This window comes from Macaca mulatta, chromosome 12 (genome assembly GCF_049350105.2).
Source record: "Macaca mulatta isolate MMU2019108-1 chromosome 12, T2T-MMU8v2.0, whole genome shotgun sequence".
NCBI lineage: Eukaryota > Metazoa > Chordata > Mammalia > Primates > Cercopithecidae > Macaca > Macaca mulatta.
Window position 1 is genome coordinate 95,417,790 of NC_133417.1, and position 24,754 is coordinate 95,442,543.

A 24,754-nucleotide genomic window follows, 5' to 3' on the forward strand; every position below is an offset into this window, starting at 1 on the left:
ATTACTTTGGTGGCAAAGTGGTAAGTTGATTGGATGAGAGAACATTTTGAGGCAGAGAGACCAGAGAAATGGTTGCCATAAGCAAAGGAGAGATAACAGAGATTAGGATAGCACAGGGATGGAGAGAAGAGGACAGGTGCTAGAGATATTTGAAAAGGTGGAATCCAGAGTTTGGCATCTGACTGGGTGTCATAGACAGAGTCATGGCCCACTGTAGATGTCCATGTCTCAATCCCAGGAACCTGTGAATATGCTTCCTGGCAAAATGGACTTTGCTGATGGGATTAAGATTCTTGAAAGGAGGAGATTATCCTGGATCATGAAGGTGAACCCAATGTAATGAGAGTCAGAATCAGAAAACGTAATGCGAGGATTGTGGCTGAGGTTAGAGTGGTGTGCTTTGAAGATGGAGGAAGGGTCCATGAGCCAAAGAATGTGAGCAGCCCCTAGAAGTGGGAAAAAGGTCAAAGACATGGATTCTTCTCTACAGCCTACAGAAAGAATACAGCCCTGTAATCACCTTGGTTTTAGTTCACTAAAACCCATTTTGGACTCTTGACCTCCAGAATTGTAAGATAATAATAAATGTGTGTTTTAATCCACAAAGTTTATGATAACTGGTTACAGCAGCAATAGGTAACTAATACAACAGGCATGGGTATAAGGGTGAAAGGAGCATTGAAAAAAAGGGCCTTATACAACTGGGTGGATGGCTGTTTGGGACCCCAGAGTCTGGGAACCCAGAAGCAAGAGTGAGTGGGGGCCAGGCGCAGTGGCTCACACCTGTAATCCCAGCACTTTGGGAGGCTGAAGCGGGCAGACCATTTGAGGTCAGGAGTTTGAGACCAGCCTGGCCAACATGGTGAGACCCCATCTCTACTAAAAACACAAAAATTAGCCAGGCATGGTGGCACGTGCCTGTAATCTCAGCTACTCAGGAGGCTGAGGTAGGAGAATCACTTGAACCCAGGAGGCAGAGGTTGCAGTGAGCTGAGATCGTGCCACTGCAATCCAGCCTGGGTGACAGAGTGAGACTCCATCTCAAAAAAAAAAAAAAAAAAAAAAAAAAAGCGAGTAGGAACATTGATGTGGTACTTAGTGAGGTTGGGGTACCTGTGACACATCCCACCGGACAACTGGCCTTACGGATCTGGCCCTCAGGAGAGAAGCGGACCCCAAGAGAAGGCTTTTGAAAGCATCCTCAAATATTCTGAGATTGAAGCCAAGGAGTGAGAGCATTCGCAGAAAAAAAACAAAACAAAACAGAATCAGAAGAAAGGAAAGCCTGGAACAAAACCCACGGAAAACTGAAACTCAAGTGGAGCAAAGGGTAGTCGGAGAGGAAGAGGAAAACCCAAGACTTGTGGGTCACAGAATGCAGAGGAGGGGAGAGTTTCAAGGAGGAAAAAATCTAACACTTGTGGGACACCAAAAGAAGAGAAGGGAAGAGTTTCAAGGAGGGGACCTGTGTCTCATGTTCCTGACAGGAGAAAGAAATGCCTGGAGAAAGAAATGATCAGCACCATGTCAATCAATATCTATGTGAATATTGAAAGTGGATTTAGCATGAGGCTATTGCAGTTGAAGCTTCAGGGACCCTTCATAAGCTCAGGGAGGGGCCCTAGAAACTTCGTATTTGTAATTGTTTTACTCCTCCTAAAGAGGGACTCAAAATTCGGAAACTTCAGGGCCTATCAAATTCTTATTAGTATGATTTCATGGTTAAGAGCTTAAAGCCTGGAGATAAAGGAAGCCTGTTTTCCCTTTCGCTGTTTAGTAACTTTGGACAGGTCACATTAACTTTCAGCCTCGGCTTTCCTCAGTTGTAAAATGGGAATAACGTTTCCTATACTTATAGGGTTATAAGGCTCAAATAGTACCTACACAGTGCCCCATACATAATCGACGTTTAGAAGCGTTACCTACCATCGTCACTCTTGTCGTTGCCACAACAAGACCATAAACTCCTTAAGAACACGAGTGGTATCCCCCAAAGTCCATCACAGGCACACAGACATACTTGCCAAGTGAATACTCCACTCTCCCTCCACTCTCTGCGTGTTTAACTAGAAATACAATTTTAATTATATTCTTAGTGCGACACACACGGTTGGCTTTTCAGCAAGGTGCCAGTAGCACCTTCCTGAAAAAGGGCGCATTCGTCTCAGTGTTACCCCTTCTTGGTGAGCCCCGAAACTCACAGATCGTTTGTCTTCCTCACCCCGCCGGCTCCTCCTTCCCGGGTCAACCAGGGACAGACGCGGAGATAACGCACTGACCACGTTAGCATTGTGTGTGCCACTTAAAAGGTGCTCAAAGAATAAGGGATGTTAGTACATTTTCCCCCACCTTTCCTGGCCGGTACTCATTGCCTGGGGGCTCAGCGGGAGCCGCGTGGGGGCGGGGGGGTGGAGAGTGGGGAAGGGATGGAGCCTCGCCCAGTGCTTTCGCCTACTCAGCGAGCTCCCCCGGCCCGGCTGGGTTCAGGAGTCCCTCGGGGCCGCCGGGGCGGGCTGGAGGCCGGGAGCGGGCGGTCGACGCATCCGCCGCCGCCGCCGCCGCCGCAGGAGGCGGAGCGCTGCACCTGGCGGCCGGTCCTCGGCGCCCGGCCCTGAAACGGGTCCAGCCGGTAGTGAGCAGCGGCGACTGTGAGGCCCGGGCCGGGGAGGAGGAGGAGCCGCAGCGGGAGAGAAGGTCGCGCCGGCGGGAGCGCTGGGCCCTCCGCCTCCGTGGCCCCACCCGGTCCGCATCCCTCGCCGCGCCCCGCCCAGCCCGCCGCAGCCCCTAAGGAGCGCGCGAGCAGCCCGGGATGGTGCGCGCTGCCCCGACAGCCGCCTCCCCGGGGCCCCGAGCCACCGCCCCGCGCTCCGGGGACAGGGTTCCCCGCGCCCCGCGCAGCTGAGCGCTGCCGCCGCCGCAGCAGGTGAGTCGGGCCCGGAGTGCGGAGAAGGGGCTCGCAGACCCGCCCTGGCCTCCCCCGCCCCGGACGGGCCCAGCCGGAGGGCGGGGAGGCACCTCAGCAGCGCACACCTGCTGCGGGGAAAGGGGCTTCGTGGCCGGGGCTCGGAGACGAGCGTGCGCCGCTGTCTCTGCTCCGGGCCTCGCTCACTCGCCGCTCCCTCCCTCCCTCCCCCGGCTTCCGTGTCGGGTGTCATCTTTGTGGGGTGCTGGGGGAGGCTGCCGCCTGCGCCCCCAGCGTGCCGGGTGCTGGCAGCACTTCCGCAAACGTAATTGGAGTCGGGAAAACAAAGGCGCTGCCCAGGGAGCCCTCGCCGGGCGCCCGCAGCTGCTGCCGCGGGTGGGGACGGGGGGACGGGGGTGCGGGGAGGCGCAGATGCCCGGGTCCTCCTCCACCCAGGCCGACCTGCGCCTTCGCTGTAAACATCCCTGGGAGAAAGGAGGAGGTGAGAACCTCCACACAGCCCCAGTGACAAGGACGTGGCCAGTTGTGTGGCAGGAGGAGGAAATTGACAACGTCTGCCCTCCCAGGTGAATAAATACAGAAAAAAAAAAACAAACCTCTCCCCTGCCTGCCGCCATCCTAGCAGACATCCCCCTCTTCGTGCTTTACTTCCACTTGGTCTAACAGGTCTCTGGAGCCCTTTTGAGATACTACTGGGGGTTGCTAGTCTTTCTGAGTCATATTTATTGCCCATAGAGCAATTTTCCTGCAAATTTAGGTAAGATGGCAGAAAATTACAAACGCAACTTTCCCCCTCATTAATCCCATCCCCACAGGGACAGACAGGTGGGTTAATTACCCTTATGCATTCGCAACCACCGACGTTTCTTTTCATCCAAAAAGATTGAATAAGCACCTCACAGAACTACTGGAACACATACCTTGCTTATTAGTGTGCAAAAGACTTAAAGAGTTGAAGTTGTAATCTCAACTGGTATCTGAATAGCTGTGTGTCCTTGGGCATGTCACATCTTCCTGTTTTCTCACATGGAAAAGAGGATGGTTGGATAGTATAGTGGCCAAAATTTCCCCTAATCCTTCTAGAAGTGCATGATTTTCTAGAAATCTAACCTCTTAAGTATAGATAAATGTGAAGGGTAGGTGGACATACAGTTGACTAAAATATGTAATAAAAGGAGATGTGTACTTGGTAGGTCCTTTCCCCAAGTCGTGGGCACTAGCCAGCTAAAAGTGTATGCATCTGTTTTAGCCTTGTTAAGTGAAAGAGGATAGGATCCTCTTCTTTGAGAAGCATGGCTTTTGATACGTCAAGCTGCTAGCAGAGGTGGAGGATGTTGTCAGTTATTTAGTGGTAGTCAGATGGCTTATATTTATCACAAGGTGTAAGTAAAATTTAGGATTGCTTAGGGGAAGGATGGGACATTGTTAATGAGCCCAATGCAAGATGCTCTGGGGAAATAGGAGGAGAGAGCATCACTTCAATAATGCATTAAAGCTACTAAGTAGTTGTGTGTCCTTTATGTTTACAGCAGTTTATTTCTAAGGCACTTTCCATGTCTATACAAATATAAAAGCATGAAGGCAAATAAAACACAAAGACAAAAACCAGAGTTCACAGGTATTTTGTGGTGTTGAAAGTATGGGATCACCAATTCCATCATATATGGTGTCTGGATTATTAACAGTATTAAGGCATTTTTTAAGTACTTATTATGTTCAAGACACCATCTTAAACATTTAATATTTAAATCTCTGTAAGATAAGTATTTCCCCTAGTTCTGTGCATGACAAAAGGGAAGCTTAGAAGGGTTAAGCAACTTACACAAACCGCATAATCAGTAAGAGGTAGAGTTAGATTTGACCTCATGTTTCTGACTCCAAAGCCCAGGAAATTTCCACATGGTGTCCCTCACTAATCAGAACCCATTAAGTCTCTCCACCTATGCAGATGCCTTCCTTAGCTTCTTGCCCTTGAAAATTAACTTCATTTCAATGTACATGTATTACTTATGTTAACATTTAGCCATGTAGGGTAATTTATGTATTTATTATGTATGTATATTAATGTGTGTATGTTTACCATTTTGTCCTCACCAGTTACAGATTGAAGGCAATATGAAGCTGACAGGTTTTTTTTTTTTGTTTTACTTCCTTTGACAGTAAATCTTAATTTGGCAATCTCATTGTAGGGAAAGGAAGAAATGCAATAAATGTGTGTCTGCTAGCTATTTTGTACATTGGCTGAAAAATCAAGATGCTGTATATTAAATGAAAAAAATGGCCAGGCAACGTGGCTCATGCCTGTAATCCCAGCATTTTGGGAGGCCGAGGCAGGTGGATCACAAAGTCAGGAGTTCAAGACCAGCCTGGCCAAGATGGTGAAACCCCATCTCTACTAAAAATACAAAAATTAGCTGGGTGTGGTGGTGGGCACCTGGAATCCCAGCTACTCGGGAGGCTGAGGCAGAGAATTGCTTGAACCAGGGAGGCAGAGGTTGCAGTGACCTGAGATCACACCACTGCACTCCAGCCTAGGCAACAGAGCGAGACTCTATCTCAAAAAAAGAAAGAAAGAAAGAAAAAACAAGCTTCAGAAGAAATTTATATACATTTGTTTAAACCTGCATACAGGCACACATATACCTTTTGTCCCCAAACTGTTGACAGTAGCTTTTTTTTTTTTTTTTTTTTTAAGACGGAGTCTCGCTCTGTCGCCAGGCTGGAGTGCAGTGGCTCGATCTCGGCCCACTGCACCCTCCTACTCCCGGGTTCAAACTATTCTTAGCCTCCTGAGTAGCTGGGATTACAGGCGCATGCCACCATGATCAGCTAATTTTTGTAGTTTTAGTAGAGATGGGGTTTCATCATGTTGACCAGGATGGTCTCCATCTTCTGACTTCGTGATCCCCCCACCTAGGCTTTCCAAAGTGCTGGGATTACAGGCATGAGCCACTGCGGCCAGCCGACAGTGGCTATCTTAAGGAAGTGAGACAAGATGGAGAAAAGAGGATGTTTTTGCTTTTTACCTTATAAAGTTATGTTTGGGCTTAAAATTTTGTTTTTGGAACAAGCATGTGTTATCTTATTATATAAACTAAAAAGGAAGAAGACTAGAATTAATTGACTTTATAACAATCCAAAGTAAGATAAAATTGAATGTGCCTAAACTCTAATGTTAGGAAAGTGAAATGAGACTCAGGAGATGAAAGTGAAAGGTGGCATACTGAGAATTGGGGGGCAAAGGGTATAGAGTCTCAGGTGACTGGCTTTTCCTTTTTCTAACAGTAACTGTAGCATATTCTACAACTCCTCAGTTTTCCTCCTCAATAAGAATGCTTTGGAGCATACACAATTTATCTGCTTGATTAGGGGTGATAAGAATTTCTTTCTTCCTGGTCTTGCTAGTGGTGGCTGTCTTTGGACACATGATTGTTCTGTACAGAACAATCTGGTAGAAGGTAGGAGTTGGAGAAACCAATTTACCTGCTGTGTCATCTCATGAAATTATGGTATTCTGGATGAGTTTAGGTGTAATTATTTTTAGTAACAATTTAGGAGCAGCGGGTTATCAAGTTAATCTAATCTGATGCATATGTACTTGTTAAATGCCATCCCACAGTTCTATCAAATTCTGTGTAAAATTAACTAAAACCACTGCTTAGAATCCTTAAAAATTAATAGATTTCCCTGCCCAGACTTAGAAATCCAGAGCTGTAATACATTCAGACTTTTCAGAATCAAGAAAACACATGCTTAAACTTGGTTAATTATCATTGTGGTAGTAGGTAATCTTAAGAAAGAGAGAATTGTAAAAGTATTTTACAGAAGAGATATTCTCACAATTTTAGGTATTAGCCAACATTTCATTTTAGGTTCTAATTATGTTTTAGGCAGAAGGAAATCTCAATCTTTTAATTTAGGAAACTTTGTTTAATAAGTTATCTTTAAAGGCAGAAATCAAGTGCAGAGTCCTACCCTAGTACAAAGCCAGTTTGGGTAAAATTTGTTTCTCAAACTCAACTAACATGGCATTTCTCTGGGCACAGCATTTTTGATTCCTGGGAAAAGCAAACAAACACATCTGATGTGAATTCTGTGTGGGGCAATGAAAACACCTTAATGCCTCCACCAAGAACATTCCCTTTGAGTTTATAATTCCTCCATGTTTAATTATCCAACATTAGCTATCTGTTCCCATTTACTCTACTGGCATTTTGGGGGTGAGAGGGGCTTGTGTCAGCCTGATTTGTTTTCCTGAATTCTGAATGATACATTATCCAGTACTTAACCCCACTGCTGGATTCAGTAACATTTGCTTTGTAGCTGTTTTTGATTGCCCACATTTGGATGATATTTATTTACTGTTTTTGCAAAATGGCATTGTCTCAAGTTGGCTGGGCAACTTTTGGAAACTACCAGTCATTTGTTCAGACAAGTGATGTTTGATTTGTTGGTGCAGAGGCCAAAACAGAAAAGCCAAACAAATAATAAATAATTACAAACATGGAACACCTAAACCTTAAGTCTATATATATATATATTTTAATTTATTTATTATTATTATACTTTAAGTTGTAGGGCATAACGTGCAGGTTTGTTACATATGTATACTTGTGCCATGTTGGTGTGCTGCACCCATCAACTCGTCATTTCCATCAGGTATAACTCCCAATGCAATCCCTCCCCCCTCCCCCTCCCCATGATAGGCCCCGGTGTGTGATGTTCCCCTTCCTGAGTCCAAGTGATCTCATTGTTCAGTTCCCACCTATGAGTGAGAACATGCGGTGTTTGGTTTTCTGTTCTTAAGTCTTTATATTAATATGTGCCTGCTATAGATACTGGTTGCTACATTACGGCTTTAAAAAGAGCACACCCTCCCGAACCCCCACCTCTACCTCAGCACCAACAAAAACTACATCCCCATGTTGTATGTGTTCAAAGTAGCCTCTGTCTGCCTTGATCCATTATGATGTAAATCCAGCTGAGCCACGTGTTGATGAGTGTGTTGAAGAGATGTGAGTGAGAGTTCTGTATTACCTTGTGACCTGGTGGTCCTGCTACATTTTAGAATGGGAGGGGTGGGATAGAATGCGAGAGAATAGGGCAAAAATGGGAAGAAATTTAGCAGGTTTTTAAACCATGTTCAAGAGATGTGGAAAAAATTGAATTAAGGGGGGCAGAGATGGCTTTCTTTGACATTCGTTGTGGAGCATGTTTCAGAATGAGAGACCAATTCAGGAAACATTTGGCAAGTACAAAACAGGAAAGTCCAACTCTGAATGACTCTGAGGAAATGTTTGGAAGCATTTTGATCTGAGACCAAGAGTGGGATGGGGGAAAGAGAGGGAAAGACAGGGACACTATGAATCAGCAGTGGGCAGAGGGAGCTCTGGTGTGTGGCTGTGAGGAGGATGAAAAGGAGGCACTGGTGCTGCCTGAACAAGCCCGATGTGTGGGTTAACCGTGCCAAAGGAAAGTGAGTGACGAGCCTGGACTGGTAGTTAGCAGTCTGTGTTGGTTATGTAGAGAGACCTTCCTCCACAGGCAGGTGCACTCCTCTCTGCACGGGGTCTGCTCTCTCTGAGCTCCAATAAACCAATGTACCGTCAGCCCTGCTATACTGTGGGGTGAAGAGGAGAGACATGGCAGGTAGGGCCCAGGATTCCAGGACAAACTGAGCACTGGAGCAGTGGCAGGAGTGAGTCTCTATGAGTCATGCTGGGAATTCTTAACTGTTCAGGGCACTTTTAGGGACAAAGTTAAAGTAGAACATACTTGGCCTCAAGGTACACACGTTTCTGTCATGTAGAGCAAAGGAAGAAGCCACCACACAAAACACATAAAGCAGAATCATACAAAGTGACATGCATGCTGCCTGTGACTTTTAAGGAGTACTGTGTTCCTGGGGCCTATCTGGCGGGTGGGGTGGTCGGGGGAGAGAGAGCATCAGGATAAATAACAAATCATGTGGGGCTTAATACTTAGGTGATGGGTTGGTAGGTGCTGCAAACCACCATGGCACACGTTTGCCTATGTAACAAACCTGCATGTCCTGCACATGTATCCTGGAATATAAAATAAAGAAGTGCTGTGTTCTTGATGAACATGCTCCAATTCAGCAAAGGCAAGCTTCTTTAGCTATCATAGAGTGCCTTTCTTAATTCTATTTCAAAATCATGCCTGTGCAATTGTGTTTAACTAATGAACAAATATGCCCCAATTCACATTTATAAGGGAGTTTAAATAAAAGACTTTATTATCGTTCTTTTGAATGAGTAAACATGACACGTTTCAATTTTATTTTCTGTGTAATGAGGCTCCCTGCTAAAGGTGTGTATGTCTTTTAAGAGTGTCTCGAAGTCCTTGTGACAGTCCCTTTCAATTGTGTATACTGAGAAGCACAAGGCATTAGATGAATGATCAGACCTCAATTTAATAACTCTCTATAGTTTTTCAGGAACTCCTGGAACAAGGACCTCCCAGTTGTCACTCAAATGTTTTATATTTAAAATAATTCCTTTTTAAGTGTATATTTTTAAAGTGATAAATAATAATTTTTTAAAAATCCAGCCAAGTAAAAGAAAAATATTAAATAGGTCCAAATTTTACTACTCAGAGATAATCCCTGATAACATTTTGGTATCATTTTCATCGAGTCTTTTTCTAAAATACATTTTATTTGAACCACATAGATTTACAAATATAAACTGTACTATATCTAGAGGTTTGTGTCCTGCTCTTTCATTTAACATGATGCATTTTCCCAAGTAGTTAAGTTCTATTTTCCCATCATAAGGATATAAGATTTTTTTTCTCTATAGCTTGTTTACCTATTTTCACTATAACTTATTTAACTGTCCTTATTATCGATCACTTACTTTGTTTCAGTTGTGATTATTGTGAAAACTGTTGCAATAAAAATCTTTACATTTAAGTCTTTGCTTTTCAGAAAGTTTATATTTTTACTCAGTAAATGACAGAGCCTGTCAATTCTCATACTCACCAGCATTGAATATTTCCATTTAAAAAATTATTGGTATGGTATGTATGTTCAAGTATCTATCTTTTTTATTTTTATTTTTTTACAGACAGGGTGTCTCTCAGTTACCCAGGCCGGAGTGCAGTGGTGTGATCCTCGTTCACTGCAGCCTTGAACTCCTGGGCTCCAGTGATTCTCCTGCCTTGGCCTCCTGAGTAGCTAGAACCACAGGTGTGAACCACCATGCCTGACTCATTATAAAAAAATTTTCTGACATGGGATCTTGCTTAACAGCCCATGCTGGTCTTGAACTCCTGGCTTCAAGCGGTCCTGCCACCACTGTCTCCCAAAGTGCTGGGATTACAGATGTGAGCCACTGTGCTCAGCCACTTTTTTCTTTTATGGGCTAAGTAATAAACCTTTTTCTGAAAGTAATTATATCATTAGAATTGATAGCTTATGGTAATTCTCAAGTTATCAGAACCCTAATAGCAAAATAAAACAATTTTAAATTACATATATGGGAATGTACTAAGGATATAAATTATTCTTTTAGACTGTAGCACATTTAGGGGATGTAAGTAAAAATAACTGATGATAGTCCAGGGCTACAGGAAAGTGTGTTATAAACCTTGAGATCTATATTCTGGTCTCAGTTGTAAACTCATAAAAGTTCTGAGAAAGAAGCACCCACACATTTCTGTTTAAACTGCCTTGTGTATAGATTGTGCTTTCTTTAACCTTCTTAACTTCCTGAGTGTCTAATAGTGTTGAAATAGCCAAGTGATAGCAGCAATCTTGAATAAGCATTTATCAAGGACCCATTATAAATATGGTATTAATATAATGCATATACTAGAACTACAACCTAATGTTATATTACTAATACCCAGAGTTGTGCTTTTGTTTTTCATTATAATTCTTATTTTTCCAGTCTTATTTTTCTGTGTTCCTAGGATTTTTAGATTTTGGACTTATAATCCTATACTAATTGTATTTACCTAAGTTCTTTTCTGAAAAGATTGTGTATTTGTGTATAAAAGAGGGATTCACATAAGTAGGTATAAAAACAAAACAAACCTTTCAAATTGAATTGTAATTTTTTCTTTTAAAAAAGTGTACATTCGGTCTAAATTGTTTCTAAAGTATGACAAACTATAATTTATTGAGGAAATCTTTCTGTGAAACCTTAAATAACTGCTTTCAATCACCGAGCTTTTAAAAATCCTTTGTTTTATGCTATGAAAAGATAAGAAATCTGAGATTTCCCAAATTAGTTTCCTGACAAAGAAACAAATCTTGTGTATTAAAATAGTAGATAATTTTATATGGAGACAGCTTTCAAATGGTAAGTGTTAACTTGCTATGGCCTGTGATGTTGCTGATCAAGTTCGGGACTTTCTCTTTCCTCTCTTCTGCTAACGTCTCACCTGTCCTATCACTTATAAGGAATCTGAAGACACCATTTTAGTGTTACAGCATTCGCAGGCTCCCACATGTCATAGCTGTGCTTTTAGGGTGTCCTATCTGAGAAAATGCATAATGATAGAAAGCTAATAAGAATTGCATTAATGTTTATTAGAGAAATAAATGTATGATGGTAGCACCAATGCACATTTGAAAATCAGTTCAATGTATGTATTTAAGTGTGACATATAGTTAGGGCTATCAGAGAACCCTGGCAATAACTCCATGGTTCTCACATGTTGGAACCATTGCCCTGGAGGAAGCCAGTGGCTGGGGATCCCAGGCATGCTGCTGTGGCTCGCTGCTCTAGGGAAGTGAGTAGGTCCTGAAGCTTGGGGTGGGGGTGCCTTGGTGAGATGTGTTGCTGGCATCCCAGACTGAAAAGTAGGAAGAATTTCCTCTTAAAAAGTATGCACTCTGGGAGGTTGCAGTGTGCCAAGATCGTGCCATTGCACTCCAGCCTGGGCGATAGAGTGAGACTCTGTCTCCAAAAAAAACAAAAAAAAAGTATGTACTCTGTGACCCTCAGCTTCTTAGCACTGTTAGTTCAGTTAACTTGGGTACTCTTGCTATTTGTAATATTATTTCAATGGGGAAAGGGTTTTAAGTTTCAGTAATTGAAATACAGTGAATATTGGAAACCTTGCCTTTTCATTAATTTGGTTACCCTGAACAAACAATTTTGTTGCCCCACCTGGCTACTGATACTTGTTTAGAAATAGATGAATGTACATTACTGTCACAAAGCTTCTGTGACCCCCTTAAATCCCTACATTGTATTCCTTCTTAACAAATAAATGCAGAGTACCAGCAGCAAATTCAATTAATTTCACTTTGTATCTTGAACATCTATGGAATTCTTTTGTTGGAGAAACAAGATATAAATATCTTTTCTAAAAAAAAAATTTTTTTTTCACTCTGTAATGTGAACTGTTACTTGTTCCTCCTGCTGGGCTTGTTCTAAGACAGGAAGCTTATTTGAAAGGTAGAAGGAAATGAAGTTCTGGGGCCTGCTTCAAATTTATATTATAAATTATGCTATATTGGCACAATATTTAATCAGGAGTCTAAAACTAATAAATAGCAATCTGCTTCATGATGACTAATAAGGTCTGAAGAACTTAAATTATACATTTTTAATTGGCATTTAATTATTTTCTTCCACAAAGTGAAAGTGAAAATCTAGTTGGTCTTTATTACTAAAGCCACTTTTATGGTTATAAGCTATTTCCTCCAACCCTTATGAGATCAAAATAATTTGTTCCTTTTTCACCCTGTTAGCAGGTTGAAAGTAAATGTTAGAGAGGATTTCAGGTCCTTTCTTTCAGATTTATGATGTTACAAATATAAGTAAAATGTTTTAAATGAATAGTTATTTCTTTCCTGGAGATAATGAATTATCATTCCAGTCCATAATACAATAGTGTGTTCTCCAGTGAACCAGTGCCTCACAGCCCCCCATCAGGCTGTAGACATGAAAACAGACATGAGCATAAATTCATGAGCATAGATGGATAAAATGCTGGCCCAGTTCAAGGGTGGTGCCAAATAATTCTGGGAAAAGTGCTTTTGGCATAATTGCAAAGTAAGACCCAGAGTTTTAATGAAATAGCTGGAATAAAACTACAACTACCACCAACACCAAATGTTCATATGTTGCTTTTACATTAACAGAATTGCTTTCTCATACTTTATTTCATTTAAGCTCTAGAACCCTTCTGGGAGTTAATTGACTTAAGTTTGTATGGAAAAGGAGGCTTAAAGAGGCACTGATTTATCAAAGCCGGGGGACGAAACTGGGACTTCTTTTGACTCTACTTCCTAAAATTAATTTTTGATCATGTTAAACTTTAATAAACATTTATATATATATATTGTCATCAGGTGCTTGTCAAAAATAAACAGTATTGAGGGCTTACAGGGGTAAAGGGCAATACGTTATGTACTAGATTCCTCCCTTGAGGGTTATACAGTCTTGTTGGGCAGATGAGGTATCTGTAAAAAGATAGCAATAAAATTACCTATAAATCCTACAGTAGATGTGAGAACAATCTCTAGAAGTAGAGGAAGGAGTCAGGAAAATGTTTCCAGTGTATTATATTTCCAGATGTTATGAAAGGTCCATTAGATATAGTGAATTCATAAAGTACTGTTTGTTCTGAAATGATGCCATCACAGGACTTCAGTACTGGATCATAAATGATAAGATCAGTACACCAAAATGAAAGTTCAGATGTTGGGAAATCCTTAGCAAGGTTGCAGTAGCAAAACCCTGCCATCTATTCATCCTTTAAGATTGGCTTGAGGCTCCACCCCAGAGACCCTCTGTGTACCTCACCTGCGCTTGCTCCTGTTTGAACATTGAGCACGGGGTGTTGTAATTGTGTGTGCCCCCGTCTTCTTCTCGCCTCTGGGTGTCATGACAGGGACTGTGTGGCCTCCAGCATGTGTCCTACCTACTAGAGGGTGCTCGATCTATAGCTGTAGGGTTTTTTTGGTTGTTCAAATGCATGTCTTTTTTTCAGTATAATTCCATTGTATTTTGTGTTCTGTCGTCCCTCAGCCTGGTATTCAAGGCCCTGTGCCGTCTGTTGCTGTCTGGGTGGCCTCATATGCCCTTTAGTCCTGGAATAAATCTTTTATGGATCCTCTGCTGCCTTTTCTTTCCTCTACCCTGGAATAGTTTTCCCACTCATCTTTGCCTAAGTGAATCCTGCCCATCTTTCAGGGTTCAGTTTAAGCCCTCATTTTCCTGACAACCCCTGTCTGAAGTATGGACACCCTACTTGGAACTCCGGAAGCATGCCTAATGTCCCTAATATCTTTTAGTTAATAAATTATATAGGACTATGTGGCTTTTCTTCCATTATTCTGACTTTTCATTTAACCCTTTAGTGGTGGGTGTGTGGGGGGGTGTGTGTGTGTGTGAGTGAGAGAGAGAGAGAGAGTTATTTTAGGTTTATCTTGTCAATGACAAACCAAGTCTTTGAGGCCTAAGACCTAATTTTTGGCATCCCTGTCTCACAGTTATACAATGCACTGAGAGTCAGACCTGCTAAGAGCAGCACTGTTACTCATTCCCTATGTGACTTTGGGCTGGTTATTTGCCTTCTCTCTGCCATAGGTTCCTCATCTGTAAAACTGAGAAAGTAATCATTTCCACCCCAGAGAACTGTTATGAGGATGAAATGAGGTAATGCATGCCAGGGTCATCGCAAGTGTTACTTAAGTGTTGTTGTAGTTGGTAATAGTATGATAGTATAGCCCACTGAATCCCTGTTAAAGTGCAAATATGTTGTTAAGATGGGGCAACCAAGGTTGTGGATCAGCTTTCCTGTGATCTAGCACTCAGGTTTTACTAGGAGCCTGAGAAGGTCCACCAGAATGACAAGAGTGGTTGGGCGCAGTGGCCCACAGCTGTAATTCCAGCACTTTGGGAGGCTGAGGCAAATGGATCACTTGAGCCCAGGAGTTCAAGACCAGCCTGGGCAATATAGTGAGACCCTGTCTCCACAAACAACTAAAAAGAATAGCCGAGTGTGGTGGTGTATGCCAATAGTCCCAGCTACTTGGGAGGCTAAGGTGGGAGGATCACTTGAGTCCAGGAGGTTGAGGCTGTGGTGAGCTGTGATTGTGCCACTGCACTCCAGCCTGGGGGACAGAAGGAGACCCTGTCTAAAAACAAAAAGGAAAAAAAAAGAATGACAAGGGTGCCAGGCTTTAGTTGCTGGGAGGAGTTTCAATCCCAATGGAATGCTGCTAGTAGCAGCTCTGGGGAGCTCGTGGGCAGTGCTGAGTGCCTGGAGGGCTGAAGCTGGAAACTGGGCTGACAGGACTCAGACTAGTTTTGTTTCTTTCATCATTTGGCTTTGCCATAAAGGAACCATGTCAAAATACTCTGAAAGGAAAAGGAAGATTCCAAAATAGTCATTCATCTTTGCACAGACCAGTGCCCTTGTAGCCTATGTGACTGTTATAAAACTAACCTTATATATATTTTTCATGACATTGGCTAAATGTCTAGCAGACGCTAAAGCAATCCTGATGGAAAAATAAAGATCTATGGGAATTGACCTTGTACACTGTATCTCTGGAAGAAGCTCTATCCCAGAAGAAGCTGGGGGTTGAACTGAATGTTCAAGTGTGGTGTGTGAATATCTAGATTCTAATGCTCTTTTGCAGTGGTTTCCCTATGTCTATACTGGTCATAATTGCAGCAGTAGTTAAGAGTCCAGCTCTGGGACTCACGTTTCCCAAAGGCATTGAGAATGTTGGCCAATAACAGTTGACAAGACAGAGCTAGCTGCAAGGGTTTGAGAAGTCAATTTCCCTGCTTTGCAGCTTCAGTCCTCGTCACTAGGCAACACTGAGTTATGAAGGCCACGGCACAAGGAAGAGTGTCCCTTTTGTGGTATCCAGGGATTGTTTGCTCTCCATCACTGATAATTATATCACTGCTATGTTATAGCACACATTCTCATCTTGTTTGTAAACCTAACATTTGGCAATTATTCCAAATAATGTATTTGATCTCAGGGTTTCTTTCTTCAAAAGTTGAATCCGTTTTCATACTCTCATATATTTGTGGATAACTCGATATATGAGCAGTTTTGATTTAAATACATAATGAAGAAAGCTATCAGTTTTAAAAAGAATGATTTCATTGCCTCTCATCAATAATTCAGAAGTACCTGCTGTTTGAATGACTCAGTGTAGGTACTGGTACGATAGCTTTCCAGGTTTTAGAAGTCTGTGTTATATTTTCACAATAGTGGTATTGATTACTATCATTAGACTGTTCTAAGTGAGAAGACTTCTGCTTTCCTAAAAAGTAAACAAAGCCTTCCTTATCGGATTAGGATTAACTGCAAACCTGCAATAGAGAATATTTCCCAGAGAAGATCATAAGTTAATTGTGTATATAATTAGAAATGTCTTCTTAACTCTGTGTTTTCAAGTTTTTTTTTTTTAATGTTAAGACTCAGACATTAAAAACAAAATATTAACTGAATTGATTCATGTTCATTGCTCACTGTCTTAGTTTGCTCAGGCTGCTATAACAAAATACCATATATAGACAGGGTTGCTTGAACCACAGTTTATTTCTCACAGTTCTGGAGACTGAGAAGTCCAACATTAGTAGGCCCTGTTCCTGTTGAGGGCCCTCTTCCTGGCTACCAGATAGCCGCCTTCTTGCTATGTGGGTAGAGAGAGAGTTGCCTCCTCTTATAAGGGCATTAATTCCATCAGAAAGGTCCTATCTCATGACCTCTTCTCAACCTAATTACCTCCAAATGTGGCTACCTCCAAATACCATCATACTGGGGTTTAGGGCTTCAACTTACTAATTTTGGAGGGGCTGCAGACATTCAGTCCATATCAACCTCTCAATAAACAAAATCTCCTTTCACTTTATAAACAGATTGTCTCATCCAGCATATAAATATTTTTACTACTCTTTGTATTTGTTCTGTCATTCCTTATGACAAATTAAATATAATCCACTTCAACCAAAGATGCTCTACATTGGGATATACTTGTTTTTGGTTTCTTTTTGTCCCTGATCCTGTGGTTACACTTTATTTATTATGCTTTATTTCATAACTGTGTTTATAATGTGATTTCTCCATGATTTGGTTCCTTTTCACCAAAATCTAAGTATGACCTGAACATATTGAGTAAAAAAAAATAATGTCCTGGATTTAAACAGTTTTTGTTTGTCTTTTGATATTTGAAATTCATATAAAAGTTACTGAGTATGACATTTATATATGAGATACTGAATGGCATTACAGAAACATTTCCATAACGACTTTGAATTTGTTGATACTGTGAGAACTACTTAACATCTGGACTTATGTAACCAGAGAAGCCTTGTGTAACCTTATGATACTAAAAAATCATTTGCATAAGGTGGAGAGGAAAGAATATTTTGGGAGAAAGTCACTCATCAAGGTTTACATCAATATTTTAATGTAAGATATTTCCATTTTTGAATCAGCACATGGGCATCAGTTCTTCATCATCACTTGGACAATTCAGGAAATTATGCCTGTTAAAGAGGACTTTGTGTCCTTCTCTGATCTACCTGGTAAAGATTCAGCAGATGATTTGTGTAGAATAATTAATTAAAGTCCACTCTAAGGCCCCTAATTAGAATTGATACAGTCAGACATTCTGTACAACTCTGAAAAATATTTAGTTAGTGATAGAAGGGTGTTAGTATTTGGCTTTAATGTCATTTGTAAAGACAAAACTCACATGACTGCATATTTCTTTCTTAGTTTTCATTTTTAAAATGAGAGTTATAGATGTATGAAGTTAAAAAAAATGAACATGTTTACAAGGTTTATTACAAACCAAAACAAAAAACAGACTTCTGTGCTCTTTTTATTTCTCCTCCCAGAGGCAACTACTTTTTCTGCAATTATTTTGATATTCACCTGTCTATTTATTTGAGACATGTCTCGCCCCAGGCTGAGTGCAGTGGTATGATCATAGCTCACTGTGTCCTGGGCACCTCAGCCTCCCAGGTAGCTAGGACTGCAAGCATGTACCACCATACCCAACTAACTTAAAAAAAAAATTTTTTTTTTAGAGATGGGATCTCGCTATGTTGCCCAGACTGGTTTTGAATTCCTGACCTCAATTGATCCTCTTGCCTTGGCCTCCCAAAGTAGTAGGATTATCACCTGTATGTCTTTAAATAAAATTCTTGTATCTGTACTTCTTGACTTTAATTTTATTTAAAGACACTAGATAACGTCTAGTGTCTTCCCACTATGCAAGAAACCGAGTTAACTCTCTCTTCTGCTCCTGACTCTCTAATGAGAAAGTCCAGCTTTCTCATTACTTTGACTTTCCAACGTAGCTATAAGGCAATTTTGGTTAGTTCAGTATTCATGTTTGCATTTGTATGATTGTGTAATCATAACAGAGACATGCAGTAAACTGCATTTTTTTTTCTTTTTCTGTGCAACTCTGTTTTCTTGTAGTGTTCTATTTAACTTTCTCTGTATTTATCAGTTATTCATCCCTGAATGTTTCACCAGCCATCTAAATTTCCTCTTAGGACTTTCAGGTGTATTGGCATTCTACCAGTGTCATTTTCCTGACGGTCTCTCCTGAAACCTTCAGTCCTGTTCCCACTACACTGGTTGCCCTTGTGTCTGGTACAAAGCTGTCATCCTGGGATCTCCAGTTCTGTCATCCCTGTATTCCCATTGCTTCTCTCCCATGTTAGATCTCTTATTTCGTATATCCCATGTCTGTCTTTTGCTTGATTTATCCTTTTGTTCTGGTGGAACACAACCTGAGAAAGGGTACATAAGAGATAAATTTTGTGAGAAATTGAATGCGTAAAATGTCTTTATTTCACCCATAAACTCAAGTAATAATTTGGCTACATATAGATTGTGATGTTGTTGAGATATCTGAAGCCATTCTCATTCCTGATCCTTATTATGTGAAATATTTTATTCTTTGAAAGTTTGTAAGGTAATTCGTTTATCCTGGTATTCTGAAATGTTGATGATGTGCTTTGTCTTGTGTCTACTTTTATCCATTGTGTTAGGTACTAGGTGGGTCATTTCACTTAGACAACTCTTATCTTTCAGTTTTGAGGCATTTTCTTGAAATTTTAAAGTTTTCTTCCCTTAATTTTTTTCTGTTTTTCCTTCTTGGAGTTATTATTTTCTAGATGTTCGACTTCCTGGGAGATGCTGTATCTGTCTAATTTTTTTCTCCTATTTTCATCTCTTTTTTCTTCATATTAAGTTCTTTTGTTGTAGAATACTATAGTTCATTGAGTTTTTACAAAGTGAACACGTCATGAAATAAAGCCCTAGATAAAATATGTTATCAGCACCCCAAAATTCCTTCTAGTCACTGTATCCCTTAAGGGTAACCCCTATCCTAACTTCTTTTAATTAAACTTTATTTTGAGATCATTGTGGATTCACATATAGTCGTTAGAAATTAACAGAGCCATGTCCTATGTATCCTGTACCCCCTGACTTTTCCCCAGTGATAACATCTTGCAAAACTATAGCACAATAGCACAACTGACATTGAGGCAGTCAAGATACAGAATATTTCTCTCTGTCGCCACCAAGGTCCCTCATGTTGCCCTTCTATAGCCACCTCTACTTCCCTGCTGTCCCCACTCTCTAGTGAATTCCTGGCAATCACCTGTCTGTCTCTATTTCAATGATTTTGTCATTTCAAGAATGTTATATGAATAGAATCATACAGTATGTAATGTTTTGAGATAGGATTTTTTCATTCTTTATAATTATCTGGAAATTTATCCAGATTATTGCATGTATCAGTCATTTGCTCCTTTTTATTGCTGCGTAATATCCCATAGTCAAGCTGTAGTACAATTTGTTTAGTCCTTCCGTCCTTTGAAGAGCTTTTGGGTTGTCTCCACTTTTTGGCTATTATGAAGAAAGCTGCTGTAAACATTTATGCACGGGATTCTGTGTGAAAATAAGTTTTCATTTATCTGGAATAAATTCCCAGAAGTATAATTACTGGGTTGTATTGTAATCATGTATTTAGTTTTATAAGAAACTGCTAAACTGCTTTCTAGAGGGGTGTACGATTTTACATCCCCACCCACAGTGTATGAGTAATTTGGTAGTTGTGCCTCCTTATCAGAATTCAGTGTTATTCCTATTTTTATTTTAACAGTTCTTATAGACGTGTGGTGATATAGCATCATGGTTTTAATTTACATTTCCCTAATCATTAATGATGTTGAACATCTTTTCATTTGTATCTATGCATCTATATATCCTGTCTATCCTCTTCAGTGAAATGTCTCTTTATGTCTTTTGTCCATTTTCTAATTGGATTGTTTGTTGAGTTTGGAGAATTCTTTATGTATTCTAGAAACGAATCCTTCACTGGATTTGTGGTTTCCAAGTATTTTCTCACAGTCTGTAGCTTGTGTTTTCATCCTCTTTGCAGGGGCTTTTGTAGAGCAAAAGTTTTAAATTTTAATGAAGTCTAACATTAGTTTTTCCTTTTATGGATCATGTTACTGGTGTTAAGTCTAGAAACTCTGCCTAGCACTAGAGGCTAAAGATTTTCTTATTTTTTTTTTCTAAATGTTTTATAGTTTCAAATTGTATAGTTAAGTTAATGATCCATTTTGAGTTAATATTTGTATAAGGTGTAAGACTTAGGTTGAGGTTCATTATTTATTTATTTTTTTTCAGACGCAGTTTCACTCTTATTGCCCAGGCTGGAGTGCAGTGGCTCTATCTCGGCTCACTGCAACCTCTGCCTCCCAGGTTCAAGTGATTCTCCTGCCTCAGCCTCCTAAGTAGCTGGGATTACAGGCGCCTGCTACCATGCCCAACTAATTTTGTATTTTTAGTAGAGACGGGGTTTCTCCATGTTGGTCAGGCTGGTCTTGAACTTCTGACCTCAGGTGATCCGCCTGCCTTGGCCACCGAAGTGCTAGGATTACAGGCGTGAGCCACCATGCCTGGCCGAGGTTCAGTTTTTTGCCCATGGATGTCTAATACCTCAGCACCATTTGTTGAAAGGTTACCTTTCCACCATTGAATTGTTTTTGCATCTTTGTTTAAAAATAGTTGGCATATTTGTGTGGATTTGTTCTGGGTTCTCTATTCTGTTACACTGATCTGTGTGTCTGTCCTTCTGCTAATACCACACGGTCTTAATTAATGCATAGCTATATAATCTTTTTCAAAACTGCTTTAGCTATTCATTTCTTTCCTTTTCTGTATAAATTTTAAAATCTTGTCTATATCTACAAAAATATGTTGCTGAGATTTTGATAGGAGTTGTGTTAAACCTGTATATCAATTTGAGGAGAACTGAAATTCATAAACATGGATCCATTTATTTAGCTCTTTGATTTCTTTCATCAGCATTTTATGGTTTTCAGCATAAGGCCTTTTACACATTTTTTAAATTTATACCCAAGTGTTTCTTTTTTAAGCAGTTGTAAATGGTGTTATAATTTTGGTGTCCTTGTGTTCATTGCTAGCATATAGAAATACAATTAATTATTGTATGTTTATCTTGTATCCTGTGAACTTGCTGAACTCACTTATTAGTTCTAGAAGTTTATTTATAGGTTTCTTGGGATTTTCTACCTAGTCATGTTAACTGCAAATAGGGACAGTTTCTTCGTTTTTGATCTGTACGTCTTTTGTTTTCTTTTATTTCCTATTGCACTGGTGAGAACTTCCAGCATTGTATTGCATAAGAATGATGAGAACAGACAGTCTTGCCTTGTTCCCTATCTTAGAGAAAAAGCATTCAGTCTTTCACCATGGAGTGCAGTGTTACCCATGGATTTCCGTAGGTGATCTTTATCAAACTGAGAACATTCCCCTCTGTTCCTATTTTTCTGAGATTTTTATCTCAGAACCTATTTTCTGAGACTTTTTCTGTGGTATTTGGCTGCAGTTGAAGTTATTATCTAAATGAATATTTAATTTTATCAAATGTTTTTCTGTATTGATTGGTAAGCTCAAGTAATTTTTCTTCTTTAGCTTATTAACATGGTAGATTGAATTGACTGACTTTCAAATATTGCATCAGCCTTGTATTTCTGGAATCAACCACACTTGGTCATGGTGTATAATTCTTTTTATATGTTGCTAAATTCTCTTTTCTAATTATTTTCTTAAGGGTTCTTGTATTTAGATTTACCAGGGATATTAGTGGTTTTCTGTTTTTTTGGACAGTCTTTTTTCTGGACATAGTATTTTGCATTAACAATTCTTTTCTTTTAGCACTTAAAAAAAATTGTGCCACTTCTGGTATCTGTGGTTTCTCAGAAATCTGCTATCATTTCAATTGTTTTTCTCCCATCAGTACGTTGTGTCTCTCTGCTTTCAAAATTTTTTTCCTTGCCTTTAGTTTTCAGAAGTTTGACTATGATATGTTTTGGTGTGGGTATTTTGTTTTAGGTTTATCCTGTTGGGATTGCTCAGTTCCTGGAATCTGTAGGTTTATGTCTTTTGCCAGTTTGAGAAGTTTTCAGCCTTTACTTCTTTGACAACTTTTTCACCCCCTTTTTTTCTCCTCACCTTCCAGAACTATGATGACATGAACATTAGATCTTTAGTTACAGTCTCATAGGTCCTTAAGCCTCTTTCAGTTTATTTTCTCTCTGTTCAGATTGTGTAATGCTTATTGTTCTGTATCCCAATTCACTCATTAATCCCTCTGTCCCCTCCATTCTGCTATTAAGTGCATCCATTAAGATTTATTTGGTTATTGTATTTTCCAGTTCTAAGTTTTCCATTTTTTTCTTACATTTCTTTGCTGAGACTTTCTATTTTTTGATTTTGTTTCAAGCATGTTTATAATTGCCTATTTAAGCATTTTTAGGATGGCTTTTAAAAAATATTTCAAATTCAGGAGGCACAATGCATGTTTGTTACATGGGTATATTGTGTAGTGGCGGGGATTGGGCTTCTAGTGTACCCATCACCCAAATATTGAACATTGTACACAACAGGCATTTTTTCAGCCCTCATCCCCTTTCCATTCTCCTCATTTTTGGAGTCCCCAGTGTCTGTTATTTCCAAATGATGGTTGTTTTTAAAATGGATGTCATTCCTGTCATCTCAGTGTTGGCATCCATTGATTGTCTTTCTCCATTCAATTTGAGATCTTCCTGGTTCTTGGTGTGATGTATGATTTTTGATTGAAAGCAAGACATTTTGGGTATTATTTTATGAGACTGTGGATCTTATTTAGACCTTCTGCTTTAGCTGACTTTTTCTGAAACTGCTCTGGCAAGAGAGGGGAGGATGCTGCCTTATTACTGCCAGCTGGAGGTAGAAGTCCAAGTTCCTCACTCAGCCTCTCTGGATACCTGAAGGTGAAAGACTTTTTGTTACTGTGAAGTGGAGATGGACATTTCAGCTCTCCAGTAGGCCTCCTCACATGGCCTTCAGTGACACCCATTGAGAGTGAGGGGTGGACCTCCTTATTGCTGGCCAGTAGTAAAAGTCCCAATTCTCTAACTCCTGACATTACCCCAGTGGGGAAAGGTAAGGGTGCCTTGTTATCAACAGGTGAGTTGGCAGTCCAGGCTCCCCATGTAATCTCCACTGATACTGTGGCCTCATTACTGCCTAGCAGGGATGAAAGTCCTTGCTCCTTTATCTTCTCTGATCCCACCTCAGTTGAGGGATTGGGGGTTTCCCATTATAGCCTGGTAAGGGCAGAATTCTAGGCTCCCCGCTCAGCCTTTGATGGTGTGGGCAGGAGTGGGAATAGGGTTATGGTCATTTTTTCTGTGGTATTTGGCTGCAGTAGAAGTTATTATCTAAAGTTTTCTGACTTTCTAGACTGCCCCTTTCCTGGTTCATTAGATAGAGAGAGCAGACACTTGTTGGGGCTTTTTGTTTGCACCCATCTGCACCCATCGGTATTTCTTGGTTCTTCAGCTCCACTCATACCTGTGTTTTTCCTTGCGTACCAAGGTCCGTAGCTGGTCTGCCTTTTTTTGTCTATCTTTCAGAGTCTTCTATGTTTACTTTAAATATTATTGTCTATAGGTTTTAGTTGTACTTAGCAGAAGCGATAGAGAAAATTGTGTCTACTCCATCTTCTTGGAAGAGAAGTCTACGACTTTTTTTTTTTTTTTTTTTTTGAGACAGAGTTTCACTCTTGTCACCCATGCTGGAGTGCAATGGTACAATCTTGGCTCACTGCAACCTCCACCTCCACCTCCTGGGTTCAAGCGATTCTCCTGTCTCAGCCTCCTGAGTAGCTGGGATTACAGGTGCTTGCTACCACGCCCAGCTAATTTTTGTATTTTTAGTAGAGATGGGGTTTCACCATGTTGATCACACTGGTCTTGAACTCCTGACCTCAGGTGATCCACCTCAGCCTTCCAAAGTACTGGGATTACAGGTGTGAGCCACTGTGCCCTGCCATGTCTACCACTTTTAATACCATAACTTAGTTTTGCCTGCTTATTGTTTTTCCATAAGCAGAATCATGTGCTCAGTGATCTTTTGTTGTACAGTATCTTTGGATGGAAAATCTACAATTTATGTATCTGCTTATGTAACTGCTCCCAGTTTTGAGCCATTAAAATTATTCTGCAATGAATATGTTTATAGATGTCTTTCAGCGAACATATATGTCTTTTGGTTATCATAGGGTGTTACACTCAAGATTAGTAGCTATTTCCAGTTTTTAAAGTAGTGTATCAATTTACAGTCCCACCAGCAATCTGTGAGAGTTCTAATGCTCCACATCCTCATCAACTTTTGATATTACAGGTTGAGCATCCTTTATTTAAAATGCTTGGGAACAGGAGTATTTTGGATTTAGGATTTTTTCTAATTTTAGAATATTTGTTTTATACTTACGATCAG

General features: G+C 40.4%; 1 protein-coding gene across 1 annotated transcript in view; it reads left to right on the plus strand.

The window, feature by feature from the left end:
- The first annotated feature begins 2,565 nt into the window (after positions 1-2,565).
- Positions 2,566-24,754, plus strand: part of MFSD6 (major facilitator superfamily domain containing 6) — an 87,503-nt gene continuing 65,314 nt past the window's right edge. The window contains exon 1 of the mRNA XM_015110501.3: positions 2,566-2,923. The gene's annotated coding sequence lies outside the window, so the exon portion shown is untranslated. The remainder of the gene's footprint in view (positions 2,924-24,754) is intronic.